The sequence below is a fragment of the Pelodiscus sinensis genome, chromosome 2 (genome assembly GCF_052426305.1).
Source record: "Pelodiscus sinensis isolate ZL-2025 chromosome 2, ASM5242630v1, whole genome shotgun sequence".
NCBI classification, from domain to species: Eukaryota; Metazoa; Chordata; order Testudines; family Trionychidae; genus Pelodiscus; species Pelodiscus sinensis.
Window position 1 is genome coordinate 57,350,100 of NC_143053.1, and position 16,244 is coordinate 57,366,343.

Consider the following 16,244-nt stretch of genomic DNA (forward strand, 5'->3'; position numbering starts at 1 on the left):
GAATAATAATCAAATGAGACTTAAAGAATGCAGAAAATATGACATAAGTAGAATTTTTCTCTACAGAATGTTTTTCAAAGTTCTCTATGAGGCATCAGTAGTTTAAACACGTCTGCCTGGAACAAACAGCATAGAACTCCAAACACATGTTTGGCTCTCTTGGAAATCATTGGCACAATCCAGCTGCTGTCTGTCCCTCAGACATGCCTGGCTGTGGCCGGGGTCAGATTATTTAGGATGAACAGAAACAAAAATAAATAAAAGCAAACACAGATTTAAAAGACATCCGGCTGTAAACTATTTAACAGAATATAAAACAACTGAGTCTGATTTATGTTTCTTGTTATATCTGCCTATGGATTGACACACATCTTGTAAAGTGAGCTAATCCTTTTGCATGTTCAAACACAGTAGCTGATTTTACAAGATACCATATGTAGTGTTATGCACTCACATTCTATATGTGACATCAGAATTAAACCTTAACAATTCAAGCCAGAGATAACTTAAAGCACAAGTGAAAAGCAGCTGAATGAATTTATCCATTCCCAGGGTGCCTCCTACCAATTCAGAAAAGATGCTTACTGAAAGGGGATAGATTAACTGAGTGAACTAACCTTGGGGAAATATCTGGCTGCCAACTTGACCCCTACAGTATTTTTTAAATTTAATTCACTATTGCACCATTCACAAAGACTTAATTGAAATGTTCAGCTGTTCCACGGATTATACAGGTAGTTTACCTTAAGGATACCAGGGTTTGGATTATCATTTCCTACCTTGTTGTGTGATAACTATTTCTGAACTGTGCTTTGTGACACAGTGTGCACCGGCTGATAACTACAAGATGCTGAAAGTGGTATTCTCACTCTTTAAAACACTGATGCTCATTTTCCGGAAGTAAAGGATCCATCTTGAATTCACATTGAATTCACACTGAAAAAGATCAAAATAATAGTAATCTTTGATTGTATCTCTAAAAATTGTCTAAAATATTTAATCAGTGTTGCGAAGCTTACTATAAATGTTTAGCTAGAAATAATAATAATAGCTAACTCTTATATAGGACTTTTCGTGAGTCCATTTCAAAGTGTTTTATAAAGAAGGTTAGTTTCATAATATACATTTGACAGCTAGGGAAACAGAGGCACAGAGGAGGGAAGTGATTTGCTCAAGGTCATCTGGCAGCCAGTGGCAGTCAGAAATAAAACTCAGATCTCCTGAGTCCTAGTCCAATGCACTATCCACTAGGCCATGCTACTCTGAAGAGAAACCAGATGCTGTAGCATTACATAGCATGTGAAAAATATTATTATTTAAGCATCTCAGAGGGATAGCCATGTTAGTCTGTAACTTTAAAAACAGCAAGTAGTCCTGTGGCACCTTAGAGGCTAACATATATATAAATTTAGTATTATGAGCTTTCATGGTGAAAGCCCACTTCTTCAGATGATATGATCTTGAGTGATCATCTCATCTGAAGTAGTCGGTTTTGACCACAAAAGCTCGTGATATTTTATTTATTTATTTATTTATTACTCTTTAAGGGCATGTCAACAAGCAGCATTATTTCGAAATAACAGAGTGCACATCTACACAGCAAGCCCGTTATTTTGAAATAATTTCAAAATAATGGGCTTCTTATTCTGACTCCTGTAACCCTCATTTCATGAGGAGTAAGGGAAGTTGAAGGGAGAGTGTTCTTCCTTCAGCTTCCTGCTGTGTAGACACTGCCAGAAGCTGAGTTAAGGTACTTCGATGGCAGCTACACAATTAACATAGCTGAAGTTGCATATCTTAATTCGACTTTAGCCCGCAGTGTAGATGTACCCTAAGGTGCCACAGAACTATTTATTGTTTTTATTATCTAAGAGGTGATCAGTGAACAAAATCTGTTCTAAATTCTGATATTTAGTTCTCTACACTCACTGAACTCCTGAGTTACACAGGACCATGAGTTAAGAGTGTCCTGTCATTCACTTCATTGGCATTTGCAGATGCTCTACAGATAGCAGGATTTAACCTTTCTTGACGGGTCATGTTCAGAAGAACTGAGACTGGCTAAGAGCCTGAGCACCTGTTTTGACCATTAGTTAGAAATGGTATGAAAATATTTATTTATCTGTTGTGTTTCTTACTGATTCTGAGATGCCTCCCCCAAAAAGCTTCTCATCTCCTTTTTGATAACAAGCCTACAGGCAGTAATATTATTCACCAGCAACAAAAACTGGTCTTGATCTCCCCATGTATTGCTGATATTTATTTTACATTTTTGTTAAGTGTCGATATTGTTATTTAGTTGATACTGTGATAAGAGCTATAAAAATTAGTAAAACAAACCCAGTGAGCTGTTTCAGAAACAATCTGAATTTGCATTGTTTATTCAGAGGAAGATGCCAGTGCTATCACATTAACATTGCTTCTTACAGAGATTTTGCACAAGTTCAAATGGGAAAACCACGGAATATCAGAAACCAAAGTACAGGCAGTCCCCGGGTTACGTACAAGATAGGGACTGTAGGTTTGTTCTTAAGTTGAATTTGTATGTAAGTCAGAACTGGTACATATTGTAGGGGAAACTCTAGCCAAACATTTCTCCAGAGCTCAGTTTTATTCTCCCACACCTCACTTCCCTCAGTCCTTTATTCTCAAGCTGAGGTGTCTGCTGAGAGAAGCTGCTCTGCGTCTCCCTGATCTGCTGGGGGGGGGGTGCTAGCTTCGCGTCTCCCTGGTCTGCTGGGGGGAAGCAGCTAGTGCGGGGTTCCCTCACCCTGTTTGTAAGTAGGGATCCGATGTAAGTCGGATCCATGTAACCCGGAGACTGCCTGTAATGGAAATGGGGATGTGGAAATCTTTTAATTAAAATTTAACCAAAATAAAGTATATATGGATAACCCTGCAAACCAAAGCATTCTAATCCCATAAAGCAGACCAGGGCTTTTTAAATTTTATTTCATTAAAGCAAAGTTACAGCTTCTGAATTTGAGCAATAGGTAACATACACATGCACGGAGCCATACTCTATGGCAACATCATTTCCCAGAAAGTCTTCATGTACACAATCTGGAAATTCCACAGTGTTAAGGCTTTGATGTACAGGAATGCATGATTCTAACATATAGTGATTGCTAATTGCTTCTGGCTTTGTCAAGCCTCTGCTCTTTGCTAATCTTTATGTTACAGCTGTGTTATTAAGCAAAACAGCTCAGCTGCTCCCCTGTTTGGTACATGATGTATTTAGGGGGATGGACTATTACAAATATTCCTTACCATCATAACCTTTCTTTTGGCTACAGGATCATAGAATCATTGAATTGTAAGGCACCCCAAGAGTTCATCAAGTGCAGTCCTTTGCACACCTGAAAGGAACAGGCACCGTTCTAGACCATCTAATTTTTGATGGAGGCCACTCCAAGATTTTGGTAAGGGGTCAAGGGATACACTTTTCTATGGGGGAGTGAAGGATCTGGGGTGCAGAAGGGAGCTTGGGGCAGGAGATTGGGGTGCAGGAAAGGCTGTAGGGTCTGAGAGGGAGTTTGGGAGAAGGAGGGGTTGTGACCTGGGGCAGGTGGTATGGGTGCAGGAGTGGCTTCTGGCTTGAGAGAGGTATGCAGGGTCTGGGGAGAGGGAGAGTTGTGACCTGGGACAGGAAGGATGCAAAGAGTTTGGGTGGTGAAATGAGGCAGAGGATTGGAGTGCAGCTGGAGGTGCAGGGATGCAAGAGAGGCTTCTAGCCTGGGGGAGGGATGTAGGAGGTGGTGCAAGGTCTGGGATGGAGTTATGATCTGGGAGAGGAGGAGTGAAGAGGGCTTGGGTGGTGACCTGGGGCAAGGAAATAAGATGTGGAAAGAGGTGGGGTACTAGGCAGGCCCTGCCCAGGAGGTGCTTACCTAGGTGGCTCCTGGTCAGCAGCCAAGCAGGACACTCAGGCAGGCTTCCTGGCTGTGGCAGCCCCATTCTGCTCATAGCTTCTGGCTGTACCCTCCATGTGCCTCTCTGGTCCATGTGCCGGGGAAGAGGCTTTGTGCACTGCCCCTATCAGCAGCACAATATCTCAGTTCCTATTGGCCGACGTAGGACTGCTCTCTGTTTGAGGGTCCCAGTGGGGTGGGCTGTGGGCTGGATTAACAGGCTTGGAGGGCAGGATTTGACCCACAGACTGGCTCTAGACCAGCCCTGACAGCTGTTTGTCTAACCTGCTCTTAAAGATATACAGTGATGGAGATTTCATACCCTCCCTAGGTAATTTATTTCAATGCTTAACCTCCCTGACAGCTAGGAATTTTTTCCTAATGTACAACCTAAATCTCACTTAATACAATTTAAGCCTATAGTTCCTTGTCCTATCATCAGAAGTTAAGGAGAACAATTTTTCTCTCTGCTCCTTGCAACAAGCTTTCATGTACTTGAAAGCTGTTATCATGTCCCTTTTCAGTCTTCTCTTTTCCAGACAAAACAAGCCCAAAGCATTCCCTCATAGGTCATGTTTTCTAGACCCTTAACATTTTTTGTTGTTTTTCTCTGCACCTTCTCCAATGTGTTCACATCTTTTATGAAATGTGGTACCCAGAACTGGACACAATACTCTAGTTGAGACCTAATCCATTCAGAATAGAGCAAAATAATTCCTTCTCGTGTGTTGCTTACAACATTCCTGTTAACACATCCCAGAATCATTTTGCTTTTTTTGCAACAGTGTCACACTGTTGACTCATATTTAGCTTGTGGCCCACTATGACCCCTAGATCCCTTCCTGTAGTACTCCTTCCTAGACAGCCACTTGCTATTTTGTATGTGTGAAACTGATTATCACTCCCTAGGTGCAGTATTTTGCATTTGTCCTTATTTAACTTTATCCTATTTACCTCAGACCATGTCTCCAGTTTATCCAGATATATTTTGAACTATAATCCTATCCCCAAAAACACTTGCATCCCCTCCCAGCTTGGTATCATCTGCAAACTTGATAAGTGTATTCTGTATGCCATTACCAAAATCATTGATGAAGATATTGAACAAAACTGATCCCTGTGGACTCCTCACTTGTTATGCCCTTCCAGCATAACTGTGAAACACTGATAATTACTCTCTGGGAACAGTTATCCTATTAGTTATGCCCTCATTTTATAGTAGTTCCATCTAGATTGTATGTTCCTAGTTTATCAATGAGAAAGTTATATGAGACTGTATCAAAAACCTTACTAAAGTCTAGATATACCACATCTACACTTCCCGCTTATCCACAAGGCTTGTTTGTCCTATCAAAACTACCAGGCTGGTTTGACATGATTTGTCCTTTACAAATCCATGCTGTTACTTACCACCTTATTATCTTGTTAATGTTTGCAAATGGATTCCTTAATTATTTGCTCCATTATCTTTCCTGGTACAGAAGGTAAGTTGACTGGTCTGTGATTCTGTGTAATTCATTAACAGACAATGGTGTCCTTGAGAGAATTTTGATTTGAAATTATTTGCTCTCTAGTTCATTTAAACATATTTAGCCTCAGGTTTGAACTGTTCATTTTGAATGTGTAGCATTATCTACTGATGTTGTGGCAGGGGGTTTCTGCGCCCTGATTGAATGACTGACATACTTTAGACACAGGAATAGTGAATAGTTACCACACTTCTGAGAGGAACTTTTGGACAAATGATAATTGGTGTATCTCTTCCAGTTGACTATTTTATGTATTTTTATTCTTATATATTTAATTTCTGTGGATTTATTTTGAACTGAACCAATAGAGGATATTATGCACAACTCTGGGCAACCACAACATAAGTTACAGCAACAAACAAAATTAAGTTGCAGCTCACTCCTCACATCACCCTAGCAACAGAACTCTGCTTCTCACACTACATAGGTTATACCTCTTCCCTGAGTAGTAGACTGAACAAATAACTGCATTTTGAAGTGTCAACAGCCCAGACCAGTGTTTCTGACTAAGGAAGAGGTGGTAGCTTGTTCAGAGCAGAGGGCCCTTTTCTGCTGTGCCTCTCTCTCATAGAGAGGGAGCCAGCTTGGTGGCAGTATGGCTTCAGGAGAGACGTGGCTTCTCAAGGAGGAAGCCATTCCAGTATAACTCCACATATCATAGCAAACTCCACTTGCCTCTCTTCTGTGTGAACATATAACTGAATCTATTACAGGAATATAGTTCCCCTGTTCTAATGGGCAGTAATACAAACAAATAATCTGATCCACATTAACATCTGAAAGATTTATTTAAAATCAATTGAAGGCATCTGGGATAACATTATGGGACTGAGACTCTAAGGGTATGTCTACACTACCCTCCTAATTCGAAATAGGAGGGTAATGTAGGCATACTGCAATTGCAAATAAAGCCCAGGATTTGAATTTCCCGGGCTTCATTTGCATAGGCGGGGCTCCGCCATTTTTAAATCCCCGCTCGTTCGAACCCTGTGCCACGCGGCTACACGGGGCACGAACTAGGTAGTTTAAACTAGGCTTCCTAGTTCGAACTACCGTTACTCCTTGTGGAATGAGGAGTAACAGTAGTTCGAACTACCTAGTTCGTGCCCCGTGTAGCCGCGCGGCACAGGGTTCGAATGAGCGGGGATTTAAAAATGGCGGAGCCCCGCTTATGCAAATGAAGCCCGGGAAATTCAAATCCCGGGCTTCATTTGCAATTGCGGTATGCCTACATTACCCTCCTATTTCGAATTAGGAGGGTAGTGTAGACATACCCTAAGTGACTTACCTGATTTTCAAAATGTATGTAGATCTGAGCCAGAGTGACACTTCCAGATAAAAAAGCCTGGCCTCTTTACTGAGCTCTCAGAGGTTTCTGGGGGGAGAGAACTTTTATGGCTTTTCTATGGCCCCCATCACTGCTGTACCCAAGCAACTCAGAAACATAACTGAAACTTTCTTCACAATATCCCTGGGAAAGAATTATCTTAAATGAGGAACTGGGAGACTGAGCCAGACTCCCAGCTAGCATAAATCTGCATAGATGCACTGAAATCAATGGAGATATACCATTTTATACTAACTTAGACTGGGGACAAGACCTATGTCAAAACCAAGAAGAGAAGGTGCATCTCCAGAATCCTACTGTAGTTGGAGTGCAAGAAAGAGAAGTGCATCCGTAAGTTGGAATCCAAACCCAGTTTTGGATCTAGATTTTGAGAGTCAGGCTCATGCCTGATTCTATGTATTTTAATGGCTTTCACTTAAGAGCTGAATTCCATGGATGGGCATAAACATTTTGTTATTTTCAATCAAGGCTTTCACAAAACAGCAAATTGTCTCCTTTACTTTAATGGTCCCTGTACTAAGGAAGGTTGTGATATCTTTAGCAGAGAGGTTGCTGGGGATATATCATGGTGAGGAAAGGTGAAATGTGTCTAGCACAAGCCAGGGTAATCCATTCCAGACCTATGGGTAATGCAGAGGGAAACAGGTGCAAACAATTGAGCCAGCTGTCAGTAAACCACAGTGATCGCTTTTGATTTCTTAATCGTTAGTTGATCCATGTGCAACATTGGCAGCATCACTGTCATAGCTGACTGCCTTCTGCACATCTGTAAACCTTTTTGGGGTGCTTCTTGATGTGAGTATGAGGGTCCATGAAGCCCTGACATCATGAGAAACTAAATTGGGCAAGATTGCTGCCATTTCCGTTTTCCTGCAACAAAACCCAGAGTTGACAAATGTCAATAACTGCTAATAGCTCACTACTGTTCACGCTTGCCCGGTGTGGCATATGATAAAGACAGATTTGGATATTCCCAGAAGCATTACTCAGTAACCAGTTAATTAGTGAGACCACCTCTCATTGCTTTTGTTGATAAGGAAATTTTGTCACAACATTGCATGTAATTCTGGTGGCTGCCCAGAGGTATACATTTTCCCACTGAATCAATACACAATGAAACAAAATACTCTGGAAGCCTCATTAGCACAAAATAAGTATTTGAGTAATAACTATTTATCTTGATATATGATGATGTTGGTGAACAATTAGCTTCATCCTCTTTTCCCCACTAAAAACATCAACATAACTATCTGTAGATACTTACTACCCACCAGTAAAAAGTGGCATGACTAATTTTTCTAAAATTGGTGACTTACTTTGCTGTCACACACTCTTTGTGTCAAATTGTTCCATTGTGTTCTATTGGCTCACAAGATGTACTGTATTTGAAGTGTATATCACATGTGGCAGGAACTGTGTGTGTTACCTTATTTTTGCAACTGCACAATTGATCTTGTATCCAAAGAGTGTAACTGTGCTTGCAACAGACTTGCAAGTGCCAACAGTGCACGGGTTCAAGGGAGGTTCATCCTTCTGAAAAAAATATAGTTCTTGGTGAACAGATATGTTTTTCTAATTTTTTTTTCTGTAAGGTCAAATGTCCAACTTGGTTTTCATCTCTGTTCAAATTATTGCCTGCTGAAATTTCTGACTAAATATGACTATAAATTACATTTCCATCAATAAAGTGCATCATTGAGAATTATGTGATTACAGCTCTGACAGGTAAACAAACATTATATATGGAGCAGTAATAGCAGACATATTTGCATATATTCACATCTAAATCATCTGAGGATTTTGCCTAGTATGAGGATTACATTATTTTCATTTAGCATCTTTCCTAAGAATCTGGACAAAACAAAGTTATCTTCTGTACTCTGTGCTAGCTTGTGACTTTTTAAGCAACAGCTGTGTTGGGGGTGGGGAATGGAAGCAAGGGCTGCGAGTCCAGAGCTACTCTAGCTGACCCACCACGAGATCATTCAAGGATTTGAAGGAGGATACAATGCAACATTTTTGCTGTCTAAAGCAGCTTGGCTACATGCTTTCACTTTTCAGCACTGCAGGAAGTACTAGATCAGATAGTGAACAACGAGTCAGACTGATTACTTCCCCCCTCCCCCACACTTCTTTTTCAGCCAGACCATGGTTCCACTATTCTCAGGCTCTTGGTTACCTAGCTTTTCTAGGACTAAGTGGTCTGCAAGGGGAACACAAGGACATCCCTGCAGGGACTGATTCTACAATGATCATATGTCTGCTGTCAGGGAATCCTTTCAAAAGCTTGTGTTTCGGGAAACAGACTACTGACTTCTGCTTCCCAGATGGAAGACAGCAGCAAAGCACTCATATAACAAAGGATATAGGGACTTTATTCTGTGGTTCAGCCCAGACCCAAAAGACAAATATTCCTTTTGCAGTAATTAACCACAGACTACCCAAAGAGAAAGCAGGTGGCCAGATCAAATCATATGCCTCTGTCTTGGTTTTTCCATGCCAGCAAAACCAGTTAGGAAATACGGCAAGACAGAGCTGAAAATTGATAAACCTCAAGAGGATTCATTTTGGATGCCATTGTTTTATTCAACGAGTTAACCTTACACTGCCTCAGACCTAGTACCAAAGCTGGCAAGCTTCTTCTGTGTATGTTGATTAGGTAGGAAGTTTTATTTTGATAATCCTTAAGATCAGTGATCACTGAATGTGAGAAAAATTGTAATATCTATTAACTTGTCAAGGAGAACTCAAATCAACATTTGCTGTAATCCTATCAGTGATGAATACGATCCAAGAGTGTATATCCTTGATGTTAAAGAATACTGAGACAGAGAATAGAAAAGGCCTGAAATGGTCTCTATTTTCTTCTTTGGCAGGTAGGTAGGCTGGAACCCAAACCATGTTTGCTTCTTTTTCTTGTTTTCTTTCCTTTTCTGCTTGTATTCTGTTTTAGAACTTACTTTATCTATGTTAGGGTTATGTTTGATTTAAGATTCAGAATGGAAGGGCATCCATTTTGTGACAAAATCCCATCGCACAGCATCAAGCTGAAATACTTTTTATTCCCTCATTTAATAAAACCTGAATATGAGCTAGCTGGTTACCTTTGATTTCAAGACTAGATAATTCTTTATTTGATTTTTTTTTCCTTAGCTAGAAATGTACTTGGGACATTTTATATACAAGGATGTGTGTGGAAATTTTTGCAATTTTTGAGAATGTGTGACTCAATTTCCCTACTTACTGTGTGTTTCCATTCTTTTCCCCCACCCCCATGCGTGAAGGAGTTAATTTCTCATCTGCAACAGGTCTATAAGGGTGTCATATAGGCATGTCTAGGTTAGTATCAATGAACTGTCCTAGATTGGTCCTCCACTGTATCTGAGGCAATTTCATCTACATGTAGACAAAATTGCCTCAGATACAGTGGAGGAACAGAGACCGTTTATTAACTGAACTGGGAGCCATGGAAGTGGAACACAAACAAAATGGAACTGTGACTGGAGACAAAGGACTAGGTGTGAAAAGATTGATACATACTACCAAGAGTAAAAAGACAGAGAGGTGAAATTGAGGCAGCTTTGGAAAAGAGGGGCCAGTGATACTGCTAACATAGTTAGTTACATTTTGCTTTTCCAAATTAACATAAGGGGTCTTATATATTTGCATCCCAGTTGACTAATAAAGTTAGCTTGTTTTAAACTGACTGAAAATACTTCTTGGTTCCATTGCTCCATAAAGGGGTAAAGTCTCTGCCAGAGGGGCTAAGTTCCTTTGGTCCTGCTGGAGAGCCACAGTAAGAAAACAAGATGCTGAATTCAGAAAACCGAATCTCACCATAATGGAGCTATGGGACCTATTCTTGCAAAAAGTGGAGGCCTTATGGCAGCGGTAGGCAATCTGCGGCTCACAGGTCACATGTGGTTCATTGAGGTTTTCTGTATGGGCTGCAAGATACTTGGCTTACCCTTGCCCATCTGCAGGGTTGCCAAATTCTTCTGGTTTCTGTCTGCGTAGGTTTTTTTTCTGTTGGTATTAAAGTGACATGCCCATAAAGCAAGGGCACTTAAAGGGAGGTGCTTGCTGATTGTGCACAGCATTGACTGTGAGAGCTGTGCGCTCCCTCTGCATCCAAAGCGCTGCTACAGTTTAATCAGCACACTCCACAAATTCTAGGTACGCAAGCACAGTTAGCATAACTACGCTGTCCTGGGAAACTGTCTTGCAGCCCCTGAGACAAATGAGGGCCACTCATGTGACCCACTCACTAGCCTAGGTTGCCCATCACTGCCTTAAGGGCCTACCCAATCAGAGGGGGCACTCTTAGAAAAACTGTATAAATCTTTGTGGCACAGCACATCCTGTATTACTGCATGTAATTAGTTAAACCTACGAGAATGTGCTCCTAATTGAATTCATTAGTCACACATTATCAATGTAACCTTAATCACCTATTCCCCTCATTCCTTTTTGCTTGTCCCATTGTTTGATGTGCTTACTTGATCTGTTGTATACTTAGATTGTAAACTCTTTAGTGAACACATCTGTCGTCTTTGGTAAATGCCTCGCACAGTTTTGAATTGCCAGAAACAGTAAATTTTAATAATTTGAATAGAAACGATGCCCATTGTGCACATGCAGATTTATACACCAGCCAAATTCACTTCTCTCAAGTTGGAAGAACGTCATTGATGTTAATAGAGTTGTGCCTGTTAAAGCTAGCAATTAATTTCACCCACCACGTCCAGGTGTGAATACAAATGGATTAAATTTTACCACACTTACATATACTTAGACAATGTTTATTTTCTCTCTTCCTCTTCAGATACAGCCTGGAAAGCAGCAAAGAATCCTATCATAGAGTATGTCTAGACTAGCAGGGTTTTCCAGGATACCAGAGGTATCCTGGGGAAAAACTCCACCACATCAAGGGAATGCATTTGCTCTTCCTTTGCTTTTCCACCAAAAAAGAAAAAAACATACTCTTTTGGGGAGCCCTATATACCTCATTCTATGAGGAATAAGAGCTCCTCTGAAAGAGGAGGCTTTTCCACCATTTGCTTGGTCTAGATGAGGCCAAATGGCGGAAAAGCTTTTTCTGAAAAACAGTGATAGTGTAGACCTAGCCATAGACAAGAAGCTGAAGAATTATAAAGACCCCTCTTGACAAGTATCAGACAGGTGGCCACATTAATCTGAATCTGTCTTTAAAAAAACAAAATCCTTAAAGATTGACAGATTTATTTGGGCCTAAGCTTTAGTGGGCAAAGATCCATTTCTGGCAAAGTGGGTCAAAGACCCCTCTTACTTCTGTTAATATTCTAATTTTTTTTTTTTGCACTGAAAATACTAACTACATTTTAACATTGGGTTGATGGACTTCATTTACTGTTGTTACTTCCATGGCTTGAGATTTTATTCTAGTTGACTAACTTTGCGACCCCCCCCCCCTCCCCCAAAGAATTTGTCTACCAATCTTGTTGGCCTCAATACTAATAGGAAGACCAGTAACTTCTGGTTTTCTATGACATATTTGGTTGTCCATACTGCTTTATCTGCTCCCTCTCTTTTGTGCCAGGTATACATGGCTTTTATATATTGCTTTTATTTTTCCCTATTGGAACAATTAAAATATTCTGTTAGGCCTTCATGGCATCTGGTTCAAATTCTGTGAAGAGGGAAGGAAAGATAAGCCTGATTTATAGGGAATACCATGGCTTTCTTTTAGCTCTGAAACTTAGCTTGGGCTATGTGATGCCATTTAAAGTGCAAAATGATTAACCATGTGTGAAAAGTAATGTATCTTTATTTCCTTCATAATGGTCTTAAAACCCAAAGCAACCTATTTTATATAAAACTCTTTGTATTTAATTTGCATTTGTTTTATATTTTTAATAATTTTAGATAGATATTTAAGAGGTTAGTGATAAGCACAGCACATGTGTTCCGACACCCCACCAATATTCTTCTGTTATATCATAATTCGATATTAGAGACCACAGTGAAAAAAAAGGGATGTGGGAGAAGAGCTCCAAAAAGACTGGAAAGGGCGCTTGAAATATCTCCAGGTAACCACAGCTGGATGGCCCCCATGCTGTACATATCGATATTATGAGGTCTGAGACTTCTGGTCTTGACAGCTGACATCATCCATGGTGGTCCTGCTACCTTTATGGCCCAAATGCTTTTGGCTCCAGCTGACAGTTTTGTGGGTCTTCTAGGTCCTTCTCCCAAGTCCACTGTGGAGGGCCCTTCTTTAGCATCTCCTACAGGTCTCTTTCAATCTTCCAATTAGTCCCTGTCTCCACATACTAGGAGCAGTCTTCCTCTTTTACAGATCCCAAAGCCCACTAATTCCTCGATCATGTTACCTCTAGAATCTCAGTCCTTCCTGCAGAACTATGCTTCTCAGAATAGGTCCAAGGGCTATAACTAGCATAAGGACTACAAGGGAGAGTGCCTTGTTCAATATTGCTAACTGAAGCTGCCAAAAATCAAGAGTTAGGTGCCAGAAAAATCATGATTGGCTTAAAATCATGGGATTTTTTATTTATTTATTTCTTTATTTTTTGTAAATCACACAATACCTTGTGTGCACTTCTGACTTTCTTTATGATTTCAGAGCCTTGAGGGTGCATTTGGATCGTGCTTTTCATGATTTCTCCATAACTTATGAGTGCTAGAAATTTACTTTTTATTTGAAAAAAATCATCATGAGACTCATGTAAGCTTTTTGGTTCCAGCAGCTGGACCTTGGAGAGAAAAAACACCAAATATTGCAAAACTTGCAAGAAACTGTGAGAGTTGGCAATCTTCCCTGACAGCGACATTTTATTCTCACATGAATCACAGCATTTGAAACCCGAGCGTTTCTCTGCCATAACTGGCTCTCACCACTGAGGCTAAAACAAAAACTATAACTTTAGTTGAAATCTGAGCCCAGCTGCAGTCAAGGTGAAGGGAATGGTTCCAAGGTCACTAGTACCAGTGGGATGGTTATGTGGGGAGGGTCAGATATCTGTGCTATGAGAATATGCAGACATCAAGACGTAACATTTGCCATACCAGATCGAGCTATAGAGAGATCCGCCTAATTTAGAATATTGATCTGTGAATAACTAGAAAGAGGGATTGATTTTCTGTGTTCCATGCTTTCACAGGACTGTGCAACAATATGATGCATAAGCTCCAAAGTGACTTTTAACTTTCAAAAAGCAGATGCCTGGAGTGGTTAGTGAGACCCACTGTGCCTGAAAGGGGCAGCAGGTCACCCACTCCCAAGGATGTACCCTAAATAGCCTGAGGAAGAGGGGATGAGGATATCTCAAATTGGTCTTTGAAATCACTGAATGTTGGAGGGAAAGTGACTAGTTGGTTCTATCCTTTCCCCTGAAGATGATATCCAACCCTGGGCAGTGGAACACAATGAGACAACCTCTTCTGTGCTCAGCCTCTAAGCCACCTGATCTCACTTTAAGCAGCCTATTTGAGGGAATCTTCAGCTATTCCTGTAGGACACCTCTTCAGCTACTTTGCATTATAACAGCAACCCAAGAATCTAGCTGCAGATCTTTTCCTCTAGGATCTATCACTAGAAATAAGGGTGTCAGGTATCAGAGGTGTAGCCATGTTAGTCTGAATCTGCAAAAGCGGCGAGGAGTCCTGTGGCACCTTATAGACTATCCGAACTGGTGGAGCATAAGCTTTCATGGGCAAAGACCCACTTCGTTGATGCATGTCATGCATCTGATGCAGTGGGTCTTTGCCCACAAAAGCTTATGCTCCACCACTTTGGTTAGTCTATAAGGTGCCACAGGACTCCTTGCCGCTTTTGCAGAAATAAGAGGTTGAGGAAAAGGGATTGGTGGGAAGGGTTAAGGGCCACCTGGAGATTTTCTGTATCACTCTGTAATGCAGAGCTGGGGAACCTTTGCCCCTGGCTTGCCTGTATCTGGACTCTGGGGCTCACACTCCCCTTCCCCTCCCCCATATTCTGGAGCCAGCACTGGTGCTCAGAGCCTACATTTCTCTCTCCCTTCTCCCCCCCCCCCCCATGAACTTCCTGTAGGGTTAGAGCACCAGCACCCTACTTCCCACCCAGGCCTACTACCCCCAGCCCGCTCCTTCACCCCCACTTCACTCCTGCACCCTACCTCCTGCCCAGCCCGCCTACCTGAGCCCACTTCTGCACCCGATCACACTCCCAGACCCACTACCACCACACTTCCACACCCTCATTCCCCAACCCTGCTTCCTGGCAATCCCTCCTGCACACTGAACCCCTAATTTTTTGCCCTATACCAGAGCATAGGGGGATCCACAAAATCTACTAGCCCAGGACTCCCTAGGCACTGATGTGTGTGGGGAATGGGAAGGGAGTCTTTCTGCTTCTCAGTCCAGGACCATGACAATGAAATGTTTTTGGTTTGGGAGATTTTTTGCTTCTCGTTTTTGTGAAGCCACACATTGATTTTTTTTTCCTATGGGTCAGCATCCTTTGGTCCAAAAAAGGAGCCTCACCCCTGCAGTTTATTGGAAAACCTCATATAACTGGGCACAGAAACACTATTGTATATGAACATCTCTCCCATTGCATGACCCTCATGGGAAAATCACTTCCTACCTAAGTATACTTAGGCCTTGAGCTTGTTTCCAGCTAAGCTATGCTCTCTGAGAGCTTAGGGTAGGAAGTCTGAAATGATTCAATTCATGGCTAGCTGAAATGGCCCCCAAGCATCCATAGTGGCAGCTGGGGATTACCAAAATGCTACACTCTCTGGCAATATGTCCTTTTCAATATACACTGGTCGCTGGTTATGCTGATTTGGTGCTCCCCAGGGATTCCCTTATACTAGGTGAAACTCCAACTGGTCACTTCAGCCAATACTAAAACTGAACCAGTACAGCATCCCAGATTCAGGTTTTGATATAACTTTTCCTTTTGATCACCTCCTGCTTTAATTCCATGTTGAAGCAGAATAAATGAGTTTGCATACATTTTTGTAACTTTTTTCAAATCTAATTTTTCTACCATACTTGCATTTATTTTATTAAGATCTCTGCTGTAGTCTTTGACTCAAGAAGACATGTCTTTGAAGACAGACTGTGAAATCAGTGTCTAGAGGGGGGGAAAAAATCACAGAACTGCTCACCAGAGCACAATCCACATGGAAGCTAAAAACGTTTTTTCAAAGAAGGCTGGTGCCTCCTTGACAGTTATAAGCTACAATGTTATGTCAGCCACTATCTTGTACATAAATCATAAGACATTTGACTCTCTGCATCATTACTTTGCAGCTGCTTTTATACCCCATCACTGAGGCTAGCACTTGAAATGCAAGATGGAAAATTCCTACAATTCAGTGAATAGTATGATGGTCAACCTACTTTATTCACCTTCATACTTTTACTGTTCCATAGCCATTCATATATATTTGCACGTTTAATCAATTTTAT